This window comes from Hibiscus syriacus, unplaced genomic scaffold, assembly GCF_006381635.1.
Source record: "Hibiscus syriacus cultivar Baekdansim isolate YM2019G1 unplaced genomic scaffold, ASM638163v2 tig00116965_pilon, whole genome shotgun sequence".
NCBI lineage: Eukaryota > Viridiplantae > Streptophyta > Magnoliopsida > Malvales > Malvaceae > Hibiscus > Hibiscus syriacus.
The window spans coordinates 3370322-3382661 of NW_024063490.1; the positions used below are offsets into that span (position 1 = coordinate 3370322).

The window sequence follows — 12340 nt, forward strand, 5'->3', positions numbered from 1 at the left end:
TGAGTGGTTAGATAATGTTGTTCTATCTATAGATCTCTAATTTAAATAATATGTTTAAAAGGTGTATGTACGTTATCAAGACTTAAAATAATTCTCAATTGATATTATTTTATAATTATTCTGAACTATTAAAAAAATATTAAAATAGTAAATCTGATAATGGGTTTCAATATGTGATCTAAATCCAAAAGTAAATGTGGAATTTGGAATGCAACCGAATCAGCTTTTATTAACAGGTCAATGTGAGAAAGAAATGTATGTATGGGGCTAAAAAAAAGTTGAATGGGCCGCTTTGAGTCCATAATTAACATTGGGCCGATCCATTATTAGCATTAGTCGTTTCATTTCTCACCGGGAACCCGTTGCGAGCTTTTGAAAAAATCTGGCAACAACTTCGACTTTCATGATTAAAAAAAAAACAAATTTCGTTATATTTTTCGTCATGGTCCTTTTCCTCTATTCTATACCTGTAGTGCATCTATGTTGTTGATTATCAACTATATTCGTAGAGATGTACACATCGATACTCTCACCAACACAGAAATACGTTGCCTCAGCTCTGTTCGCTTTGGCTCTTCACCATTCTCAGATTCATCAAAATCAATCTATCAATCCTCTCCTCTCTCTAAATGAGGAGCCCATTGGCGAAGGTGCAAGCAACAACGACACCGTTTCCGTCTCCGATTTCCCATAGCTTTGGATCCATGAGAAGTCCGGTTTACTTTTGCCTGTTTTCAGGTATATATATATGCCTAATCCCCAGCTTTTGTCCATGGTTTTTGTCTTTCTTTATTTACTTGGAATGCATTTTGAACGGACTAGGTACATGGGAGTGGTGGGTCAAGCTTGGGATGGGCTCAAAGAAACTGCTGGAGTATCTACTCAAGCTAGGCACCACGTTGGATCAGTATGTTTCCCTTTCGATTTTCTTGATGATTTTTGGGTTTCCTTTTTCGATGTACTTGGTTTTGATTTTGGTACAGTTCTTGACATTACTGTCAAAAAAAATGATGGGGTTTATTTAGAAATCCAAGAGAAGGAACTTGCTTTACTTAAGGTTGTGGATGCTACAATTCTTGGTATAGAAAGCTCTCTCGTTGTTTCCGAGGATTGTGATAGGAATTGTGACTACGAAACTGTGCCGTGAGAGGTGCGGTTATCCCGACACAACTGCTGCAACTACTCTCAATATATCCAATAATGAAGATGGGGATCGATCAAGAAGTAGATTCACCCAGAAACCAATTGACGAGGGAAAATTTCTTTTAGAGGAGAAGAAGTTGGTTGTTCTTTATGAGCTTCTTTCATCTTGTGTGGCTGATGATGTTAGTGATGACGGACCAAAGGGCTATGATGCTCGGCACCGTGTGGCACTGCGTTTGCTAGCTACTTGGCTCAATGTCAAATGGATAAAAATGGTTTGTGTGCTTAAACTATGTTATGGATTAAGGGGAAATAGAGAAGAAATAGAGATTGTAGATGACGAGAGAATTTAGAAAATTTAGAGAAATGGAAAGTTCATCATTCATTTCATAACCATTTTCCATTACATTGTTGTTTTATTTACATACAAGCAAATAGAGAATCTGTTATGCCAGCTGGTCTGTCCTTGCTAACCAATTTTGTTATCTCCGCAGGACTTAGGCTTTACTGGGCCACCCGTGTTTCACCTGGATCTCCTGGACCAAGCATCTGAATCTGTTGGATCGGCTGGTTTGGTGTTTTAATAACTCCCGTGCGCCTCACTTGCTCCTCTCTCAGGTAATTGCTTCCCAAATCAATCTCAATCCCTAACCCTTGTTTCTTCATTTCCCCCAATTTTCCCAATTCTTCTTCGATACCCCTCTCTCATCCTTCGTCTTCTCCCTCTCGCTTCCCTTCTCCAACTGTGACAATACCCGCCCCATGAGTCGATCCTTGTCCCCAAGGATCAAACAATGGAAACTGTCCTCGAAGCACTGAATAATCTTCCCAGGTGTCGTGCGTCTCGTCCAGGTTAGTCCAGCGAACCAATAACTGTGTAACTGGTTTATTCTGTCGATTAATAATCATTCTGCCTAATATTCTACTGGGTTCGATTTTGAACTGACCTTCATCATCAATAACAGGAGGATCGGTTGAAGTTGCTGTTGTGTCTCCAACATGCTTTTTCAATAGGCTAACATGAAAGACTGGGTGCAAACACGAAGTATCTGGTAAGTCTAATTTATAGGCTACTTCTCCAATTTTTTCAATAATTTTATAAGGACCATAAAACCTTGCTGCCAATTTCAAATTTTTTTCGCAGGGCAAGAGAAGATTGTCGATACGGTTGCAACTTCAGGTAAACTAAATCTCCAACTTGAAAAACTCGTTCTGACCTGTTTTTGTCTGTTCTCTGTTTCATTCTATAACTGGCTTGCTCTAACTGGACTTTGACCAATTGTTTGATTTCTTCCCTGCTACGCATTAATTCTGCTATTGCATGTACATTAGTCTCTGAATGCCAAACCATTGTAGGAGCCTTGTAGCTATAGAGAGCCTAAAAAGGTGTTAACTTTAAGGTTGTGTGGTAGGTGGTATTGTACCACCACTCAACATGTGGCAACCATTTAGCCCATTGCTTGGGTTGATAAAAACAAAGACCCCTTAGGTACTGTTCTAAGCACTGGTTCACCCTCTCTGTCTGTCCATCAGTTTCAGGATGGTAGGCAGTGCTAAATAGACTCTTAGTTCCTAAGAGTTTCATTAGTTCTCTCCAAAAGAGACTAGTGAAAGTCTTATCTCTGTCTGAAATGGCCATTTTAGGCTGTCCATGAAGCTTATAAATATGGTCCAAATATAATCTAGCCACCTCAGCTGCTGAGTATGGATGTGACATAGCCAAAAAATGACTATACTTAGTAAACTTATCAACCACTACTAAATTACAGTTTTTACTCAATGATGTAAGCAACCCTTCTATAAAATCCATAGTGATGACCTCCCAAGCTTGTTGAGGAATAGGTAGTGGCTGTAGCAGTCCTGGTTTAGCAACATGTTCCACCTTAGTTTGTTAACAAACTGCACAAGCTCTGACATAGGTTGCCACCATAGCCTTAAGTCTAGGCCAATAAAAATATGATATAATTCTCTGATAAGTGGCTTGACTTCCAGAATGACCACCATACGGTGAATCATGTAATGTCTGAAGAATTTGTAGTCTTAAGGTTCCATCAGTTCCAATATAAAACTCTATCCTTAAATCTAAGGATGCCCTTTGAATATCTCCAATTAATATCAACAGTAGGATTCACAGTTAACTTAGAAATCCAATCAGCAGGCAATAGATTTTCTTTATAACTAGCCTCTACATCTTGAACCCAACTAGGAATGATTACAGTTGTACCTATAACAAAACACTGATCCTTATCCTCCCATTGCCTAGATAAGGTATCTGCCACAACATTGGATCTTCCCTTTCTATACTGAATAGTATAATCCAAACCCAAAAGCTTAGTCAGGCCTTTCTTTTGGATTATAGTAGTTAACTTCTATTCCAAGAGATACTCTAGAGGTTCATGGTTAGTTTTAATGACAAAAGGATTTCCCTCTAAGTAATGTCTTCATTTAGAAACTGCCAGTAGAATAGCAAGATACTCTCTTTCATAAATAGAGAGGCTAGAATTTCTAGGATTAAGAGCCTTGCTTAAATAAGCAATATGTCTGCCATTTTGAGATAAGACAACACCTATACCACCTGAACTTGCATCTGTTTCCAAGAAAAAATTCTTGGAAAAATCTGGGAGAGCTAAAACTGGACCACTGCTCATAGCTCTTTTAAGTTCTTCAAAGGCAGTCACAGCTGCACTAGTCCACTTAAAGTTGTATGTTTTAAGCATTTGTGTCAGTGGCTTGCTGATAGCACCATAGTCTTTAATAAATCTCCTGTAATAGCCTGTTAATCCTAAAAATCCCCTCAAAGATTTTAAAGATTTAGGAAGAGGCCAATTCTGCATTGCTTCCACTTTACTAGGATCAGTAGCAACTCCTGCAGCTGAAATAATATGTCCCAAGTATTCCACTTGGGTTTGTCCAAAAAAACATTTGGAGAACTTTGCAAATAATTGATTAGCCTGTAACACCTCTAAAACTTTTTGTAAATGAGCAATATGAGCTGCCATAGAACTACTGTAGACTAAAATGTCATAAAAAAACACCAAGACAAATTTTCTAAGGAATGAACTAAATAATTCATTCATTAATGCCTGAAAAGTAGTAGGGGCATTAGTAAGGCCAAAAGGCATTACCTTAAATTCATAGTGGCCTTGATGAGTTCTGAATGCAGTTTTGTGTATGTCTGCATTTTTAATTCTGATTTGCCAATACCCTGATCTGAGGTCAATCTTTGAAAAATAAACAGCACATGTAACTCATCTAATAAATCCTCCACAACAGGAATAAGAAATTTATCCTTAATAGTCATGCTGTTTAGCTGTCTATAATCCACATAGAACCTCCAAGATCCATCTTTCTTCTTAATTAATAGGCATGGAGATGCAAATGGGCTCCTACTAGGCTGAATAATAGAGGAAGAAGACATAATAGCAATTTGCCTTTCCACCTCTGCCTTCTGGTTATGTGGAAATCTGTAGGGCCTGAGATTGACAGGAATTGAATCTGGTTTAAGAGGAATACCATGGTCATGGTTTCTTTCTGGTGGAAGGCCTTTTGGTTCCTCAAAAATAGTCTTGTATTTTTCTAAGAGAGGCTGAATAGCTGCAGGAATAGGTTTAGAACCTTCTGTCATAGATAATAATACCACATGTCCCAAAATAATAGAGTCTAAAGCTGTCATTTTCAATAATGAAGCCCCTGAAATTTGCTGCAAAAATTGAGATGGTTGCTGACCATGTATAACAATTTGTTCATCTTGATGAACAAAACTAAGAGACATTTTATTGAAGTCCATCAAGATTGGACTAAATAATTTCATCCAATCTACTCCCAACACCATATCACTCCCTCCCAATTGTAAAAGTCTAAAATCATGAACAAAAGAGTGCCCTTGCATTTGCCATTCAACCTTATTACACCTTGCTAAACTATAAAGTTGTTGTCCATTAGCCACTGTCAATTAAAATGTTCAATGGTTTTCCTTGGATACTGCCCTGAATTCTTAGTGTATTATGTCCAATACACCCAGTGATAGCATTCATAGATATTTCTAGGCTCTCTTCTTCCTGTAGGACTGGCTGTTCTGAATCAGTAGGTAAAGTATCTGAAGGAAGAACAATCTCATCTTCAATCATCATGTTTAATTGTTTTGTTTTACATTGGTGGCCTGGGACAAATTTCTCACCACACTTAAAGCACAAATTATTTTACCTTTTGTACTCTAGTAAATTCTGTTTTGGTTGCAAAGTGGTTGAACTCTTTTGTGGAATTGGTAATTGATTTGGCTTAGAAATAGGTAGGGAATTCGGGTAGGGTGGGTTTCTAAAGACTGGACTCAATCTTTTACTTTCAAATTCAACAAACAATTCATACAGTTTAGCTTGCCTGTATGCTTCAGACAATGTCTTAGGATCTAAGGCTTTGACCCTATGTTTAATGTCATCTCTTAATCCACTGATAAACAAAGAGACAAAGAATTCCTCACCCAGAGTAGGGTTCTGTAAAAGCATGTGAGGCTGTAATTCTTCAAATCTATCTTGATACTCCTCCACAGACCCTTTCTGTACTAGTTTAGTAAATTCTTTGTTGAACTATGTTTTGATATAACAATTTAAGGCAAAATGGTTTTTGGACTTGAATTGAATTTAAAAAATGTTTTTGGACTTAATTGAATTTATTCAAAGTTTTAAAAGGTTTCAAAAATAATTCAAAGTCCATTAAATTCGGATTTGAGCCAAAATGCTAAAGGGTGTCAAAGTGCATCTATGCACCTGCACTAGTGCATCCATGCACTTAAACACCGAATACAATTAGTGCATCGATGCATCCTTCTGTGCATCGATGCATCAAGGCTGTGCATCGATGCATCAAGGCTGTGCATCGATGCATCAAGGCTGTGCATCAATGCATCCTGCTATGCATTCATGCACGAAGGCTGCAACGGCTAGTAACAGCTAGTTTATTTGATTTTAATGAAGGGGTATCGATGCACCATGATAGTGCACCGATGCACCATGTTATGAGCAACCTTTTTGAGTAGAAAAATCATACCTAAACGGCTCCAAAACATCTCCAACGGCTATATACAACATCAAACACATTCCAAGCTATAAATACAAGCTATAAATACAAGTTATAAATACAAGCTAAGGACACTTGAAGAAGAAAGAGAACTACCATCCAAGCAATCAAACACAAGAGAAGAGTTTTTCATTCTTATTTCATCTTTCTCTTGTAAATATTTTGTTCTTGTGAGCTTAATTCTTGTAAACACCTACCTTAGAGAGGTTTTCTTGTTTACATCTTTTATCCTTTTATAAAGGGGAAAGATTCTAGCTTATCCAGTGTAAAAGTTAGGGAAAAGTTCTAGTTTAGCCCGAAAAAACTAGGGAGTTGTAAGGTTATCTCTTTGTTCTCAAAAGAAAGAAAAAATTAGTGAATTTGTTGGAAAATCTTTGGTGAAGAGCTAAGGTAGTGGACGTAGACTTTGGTTTAGAAAGTCGAATCACTTTAAATCGCTGTGCAATTCTCTATCTTTCAATCTCCTTACTCCTTAAACTCAAAAACCGATCCGACCCCTCTTTGCAAACCGTTCCGGTTGTCGAATCGAGCTTCCGAAAATCCAAACAATTGGTATCAGAGCCTAACTTGTTAGAAGGTTTAACCACCTTGAGACGATTCTCGAAGAAGCTCTACCAATTTCTGACGCAACTGACAAAGAAATGACTTTTTCCTCCGGTGCTTATTATCTTGAAGAATATACTATTATGGATTCACAACCGGTCAACAAGACACCATTTTTCAATGGAGCAAATTATGCATATTGGAAGAATAAGATGATGTACTTTATTCAATCCTACAATCTAGGAGCTTGGAACTCAATCATGGACGGTTTCTCCTCTCTACCCGGCAAGTACAACGATTGGAGTAGAGAAGAGCAGAAAAATTTCCAGCTTAACTCTAAGGCTATACATATTATATTATGTGCTTTAGGCCCAAATGAATATGGAAGAATTTCATCTTGTTTCATTGCCAAAGAGATTTGGGATAAGCTCCAAGTCACTCATGAAGGAACCGACGAAGTGAGGGAATCAAAGGAAAGTCTTTTCAACCATAGCTACGAGAACTTCAAGATGAAACCCGATGAAGACATCTAAGCTATGACAGATAGATTTTCTGTGATTGTCAACGGTCTCAAGGGATTTGGAGAAGTAATCCCTAATGAGAAGCATGTGAGGAAGATGATCTACTCTCTTCCAAAGGAGTGGCAATCGAAGAAGACGACCATTATCGAAGCAAGAAACTTAAAGTCTCTCACTCTCGACGAGCTAATTGATTCTCTTCTCACTTATGAGATGATGGTGAAGGAAGATGAGGAAAGGGAAGAGAAGAAAAACAAGAAGAATAAGGAGGTAGGCATTGCATTCAAATCCACCAATGAAAGCTATCAAGATTCAAGTGATGAGGTGGATGAAGACGATGATGAACAAGAAGAAGAGATGGTCAAGCTCTTGAAGGAACTCAAGAGATTCATGATTTCCAAGGAAGTGAAACATGAATCAACCAAGAAGAAGAGTTCCCCGATATGTTTTAATTGTCAAAGAAAGGGGCATGTCAAGTATGAATGTCATCTTCTAAAGAAAAAGGGAAAGAAGGCATTTGTTGCATCTTGGAGTGATGAAGATGATTCCAATGATGAAGATGAAGTAGTCAACCTATGCCTCATGACCACTCAGAAGAATTCGATGTATATTCTAACTCAATGAATTTAATTCATTTACTTTTGATGAGTTACAAGATGCTTATAATAGGTTGTATTTGGGATTTGAGACCATGAATTTCAAATATACGAAATTAATTTCAAAACTCAAGATTAAAGATAATTTGATTTTGAAAGCAAAAGTTAATTTTGAAAATCAAAATGAAATTTTGAAAAATAATTTAGAGCTTTCAAAAATCAAAATAAATGATTTAGAAAAAGAAAATTTTGAGTTAGGAGTTAAGCTTGAGGGGTTAACAAAAGAAAAAGAATTAATTTCTAAAAAAAACCTATTATGTTTAAAAATGACAAAATGCTCACATTGTCATTTTTATGGTCATTTGGAACATACTTATCCTTTAAGAAAGGAAACATTTTAAAATTAGACAGAATGGGTTCCTAAGGGAACAAGGGGCATGAAACTAACGTCCAAGGATCCAAGCAATTTGGATACCAAATCAAATGAATGTCTCTTGTAGGTGTGTGGGAGCAATGGTTATGAAGATGATGATATTCAAGATGCTCTAGCCACACATGAAAAAGGAATGGGTAACCTCTAAGCTTAAAGCTTTTAATTTTGGTTATTTGGTTGCTCATTTAATTTTAAATAATTATGTATTATTTTAAATCTCATGTATGTTAAAAGGAAATTATGATGAACATTTTAATGTCTTAATAATTTTTCAAAATTTTTAGTTCATCATAATGAATTTTGGTCAAAATTGGTTTTAAATGCAAATGATATCTCTCTAACAATTGATCAACTTTTCAAATGTTTTGAATTTACAAATTTTAAATTTTTGACCTAAATTTAAATGATTATGCATATGGTTTAAATGAAAATGATATATCTCTAACAATTGATATCAATATTTTCAAAATGCATAACATTTTTGGAAACTTTATGCAAATGCACTTAATTTTAAACAATTGGTATCAATATCAAATTTCAACAATTGGTATTGCATAAAGTATTTTAGACTTGGATACATTGAATTTCATGTTCTACTAACATGTTTATTATTCTTTGTTGAAATTCAATTTTGTTTAAGTGTCATGGTCCTAAAAACTTAATTTTGTTTGGAATGCATTTATTGAGGGGGAGCTTTGATTTTTCCAATAAGTTTTAAAATGTCAAATTTAATAATAAGTTTTAAAATGTCAAATTTAATACTTATTCTCCAAAGTTATTTTGAACTTCAAAGATCGAATTATTTTTGATATAACAAAAAGGGGGAGAAGTTTGGTTTGAAAAATTCAATTTCTAAATGAAATGAAAAAGAGGGAGCTTAACATTTTCATATATTTTCCAACAATTGTTAACATTTGATATCTTTTTCATTAAACAATTTATTAAGGGGGAGTTTTGCCAAAAATAATTTTTTAAATGTTTTGTTATATCAAAAAGGGGGAGATTGTTGAACTATGTTTTGATATAACAATTTAAGGCAAAATGGTTTTTGGACTTAATTGAATTTATTCAAAGTTTTAAAAGGTTTCAAAAATAATTCAAAGTTCATTAAATTCGGATTTGAGCCAAAATGCTAAAGGGTGTCCAAGTGCATTCATGCACCCCTGCAGTGCATCCATGCATCCCTACAGTGCATCCATGCACTCAAACACCGAATGCAATTAGTGCATCGATGCATCCTTCTGTGTATCGATGCATCAAGACTGTGCATCGATACATCCTGCTGTGTATCCATGCACGAAGGCTGCAACGTCTAGTAACAGTTAGTTTATTTGAATTTAATGAAGGGGTATCGATGCACCATGATAGTACACTGATGTACCATGTTATGGGCAGCCTTTTGAGTAGAAAAATCATCGTTCTAGCTTATCCCGTGTAAAAGCTAGGGAAAGGTTCTAGTTTAGCCCGGAAAAACTAGGGAGTTGTAAGGTTATCTCTTTGTCCTCAAAAGAAAGAACAAATTAGTGAATTTGTTGGAAAATCCTTGGTGAGGAGCTAAGGTAGTGGACGTAGACTTTGGTTTAGAAAGTTGAACCACTCTAAATCGCTGTGCAATTATCTATCTTTCAATCTCCTTACTCGCTAAACTCAAAACCCGTTCCGACCCCTCTTTGCAAACCATTCCAGTTGTCAAATCGAGCTTCCGAAAATCCCAACACTCTTCCACTATATCAGCAAAGGCCTTATCACAGAACCTATGACATAGGTCTGCCTCAAACTCATGCCATGTAACATGGTGTTTTTGCATAGTATGGCCATCAAACCAAATTTCTGCTTTTCCTGTTAAGTACATTGTAGCTACTTGTACTCTTTATTCCTCAGCAATATTACATAGTGAAAAGTACTTAAGACATTTATGTATCCAACCTCTTGGATTACTACCTTCAAAAAAAGGTAGCTCGATTTTAGGTCTGTGCAATATACTCCCTGAAGTATTAAAAGACCCCCCTGTGCCTCTTCTATCCACATCTAAGCCCACTGTATTGTTCTTAACATCACTGTTCTCCCCCACTTGATTATCATTTTTAAAGCTAGTTATACGAGTAGGCAACTCCATTGGCTTAGATTTTAAAATTCCAGGCTCATCAGGTTTATAAGTAAATCTATTTTTATCATTAATCACTGTAACCTGTACAGCTTGCTTCCCACTCATATTAGATGAATTAGGGGTCTATACCTGTTCCTTCTCAGGCTGATTTTGATCTCCTTTTCGACCAGTCTAAATCCTCAAAAGCTCTTCCACGTATCCTTGATTTGTAGCCATTCTAGACTCCAAGGCAGTGATATGCTCCTCTTGATTTTCCCACCATTTAGGAATCTTAGTTTCATCTTGAGACTGCTTAACCAAAGTAGTCAATTCCTCCAATTGTTTCTGTAGTGCTGCAAAATCTGATGATTCAGTCATTGTCTGGTTTTTCTTTGGCATTACAACGTCAATGGCCAGGAAAATTCAGGCTCTCGATACCAAGTTGTTATGGATTAAGGGGAAATAGAGAAGAAATAAAGATTGTAGATGACAAGAGAATTTAGAGAAAAGGAAAGTTCATCATTCATTTCATAACCATTTTCCATTACATTGCTATTTTATTTACATACAAGCAAATAGAGAATCTGTTATGCCAGCTGGCCTGTCCTTACTAACCAATTCTATTATCTCCACAGGACTTGGGCTTTACTGGGCCACCCGTGTTTCACCTGGATCTCCTGGACCAAGCATCTGAATCTGCTGGATCGACTGGTTTGGTGTTTTAATAACTCCCGTGTGCCTCACGTGCTCCTCTCTTAGGTAATTGCTTCCCAAATCAATCTCAATCCCTAACCCTTGTTTCTTCATTTCCCCCAATTCTCCCAATTCTTCTTCGATACCCCTCTCTCGTCCTTCGTCTTCTCCCTCTCGCCTCCCTTCTCCAACTGTGACAAACTACTCATTATTTTGTACATACCATTTTGAGTTTTAGCTATCAATTGTGAATGCCATTTGGTTTTCTAACATCACAAATCCTGTTAGCAGTAACTAGTTTGCTTCAATTGAACCTTTCTGTCCATTTATAAGGAAATTTCATTTTCTAGGAAGCTATGGAGATAATGGTTGCATGCTCTCTCATGGGTCAGTTGAATAAGGAAGAACATTCAGACGAAGTTGGAAAGAGTAATAACGATAATTTGAAATTGGCAGGCATGATTGGTGCTGCTGCTATAACAGGAGGATCCTTGATAGCCCTTACTGGTGGTATGAAATTCATCACTTTGTACAAAGCAGAAGATATATATATATATTTCGCCCTAAAGTGCTTTTTTTTTTTTATAAAAAAAGGCATAAGCAAAGTTATACACTCACCGTTGAATAATATCATAACAGGCCTAGTTGCACCAGCTATTGGACATGGATTAGGTGCCCTTGGTCCTGCATTAGGCAGCCTTGGTCCTGCATTAGGCAGCCTTGTTCCTGCAGTAGTAGTAGGTGGAATTGATGTAGCCGCTACTGCTATAGGATCAATTGCCGCTTCGGTTGCTGTTGCCGCATCATTTGGAGTTTTTATAGAGCTATAGGATCATGGTTATAACTGAACCACATACGCTGGATATTAGTTATCTATAAGAACTTAGATTACGCTTTAACCCTTCAACAGTACCGGAGTACAATAGTATAATAAAATGTTGTTAACATTCTAATAGAATTGTCAATAACCCAAAGCTTATATATATCATAGGAAACTTCACTTACCACTATAATGACAGCAAACATCTAAAAACTATCAGTTGCCATTTTGCAGTGTAAATAACTTTTAAGTGTAAAATAATAGGAAACTTGACAATTAAAGGGAGCAGAGTGAGACATGCTTGCTGCAAAGAGTGCAAATTTTGTTATGTTGATCCTTATCCAACTTCAATGTTTCCCATTTGTTCCCTCTTTTAGCCTTTTTAACTGAAGTAATGACTTTACTGGGCCCACCTGTTGGTCCAGAAGGTTTAAA

The 12340-nt window shown here is 36.5% G+C and overlaps 1 long non-coding RNA gene across 1 annotated transcript; it reads left to right on the forward strand.

Annotated features, from left to right (window-relative positions):
• The first annotated feature begins 461 nt into the window (after nt 1–461).
• On the forward strand, nt 462–11804 carry LOC120191282. The gene is made up of 4 exons (XR_005522680.1): nt 462–738; nt 823–1418; nt 11436–11595; nt 11725–11804. It is a non-coding gene; the product is annotated as an uncharacterized LOC120191282 (long non-coding RNA).
• Nucleotides 11805–12340: the final 536 nt, after the last annotated feature.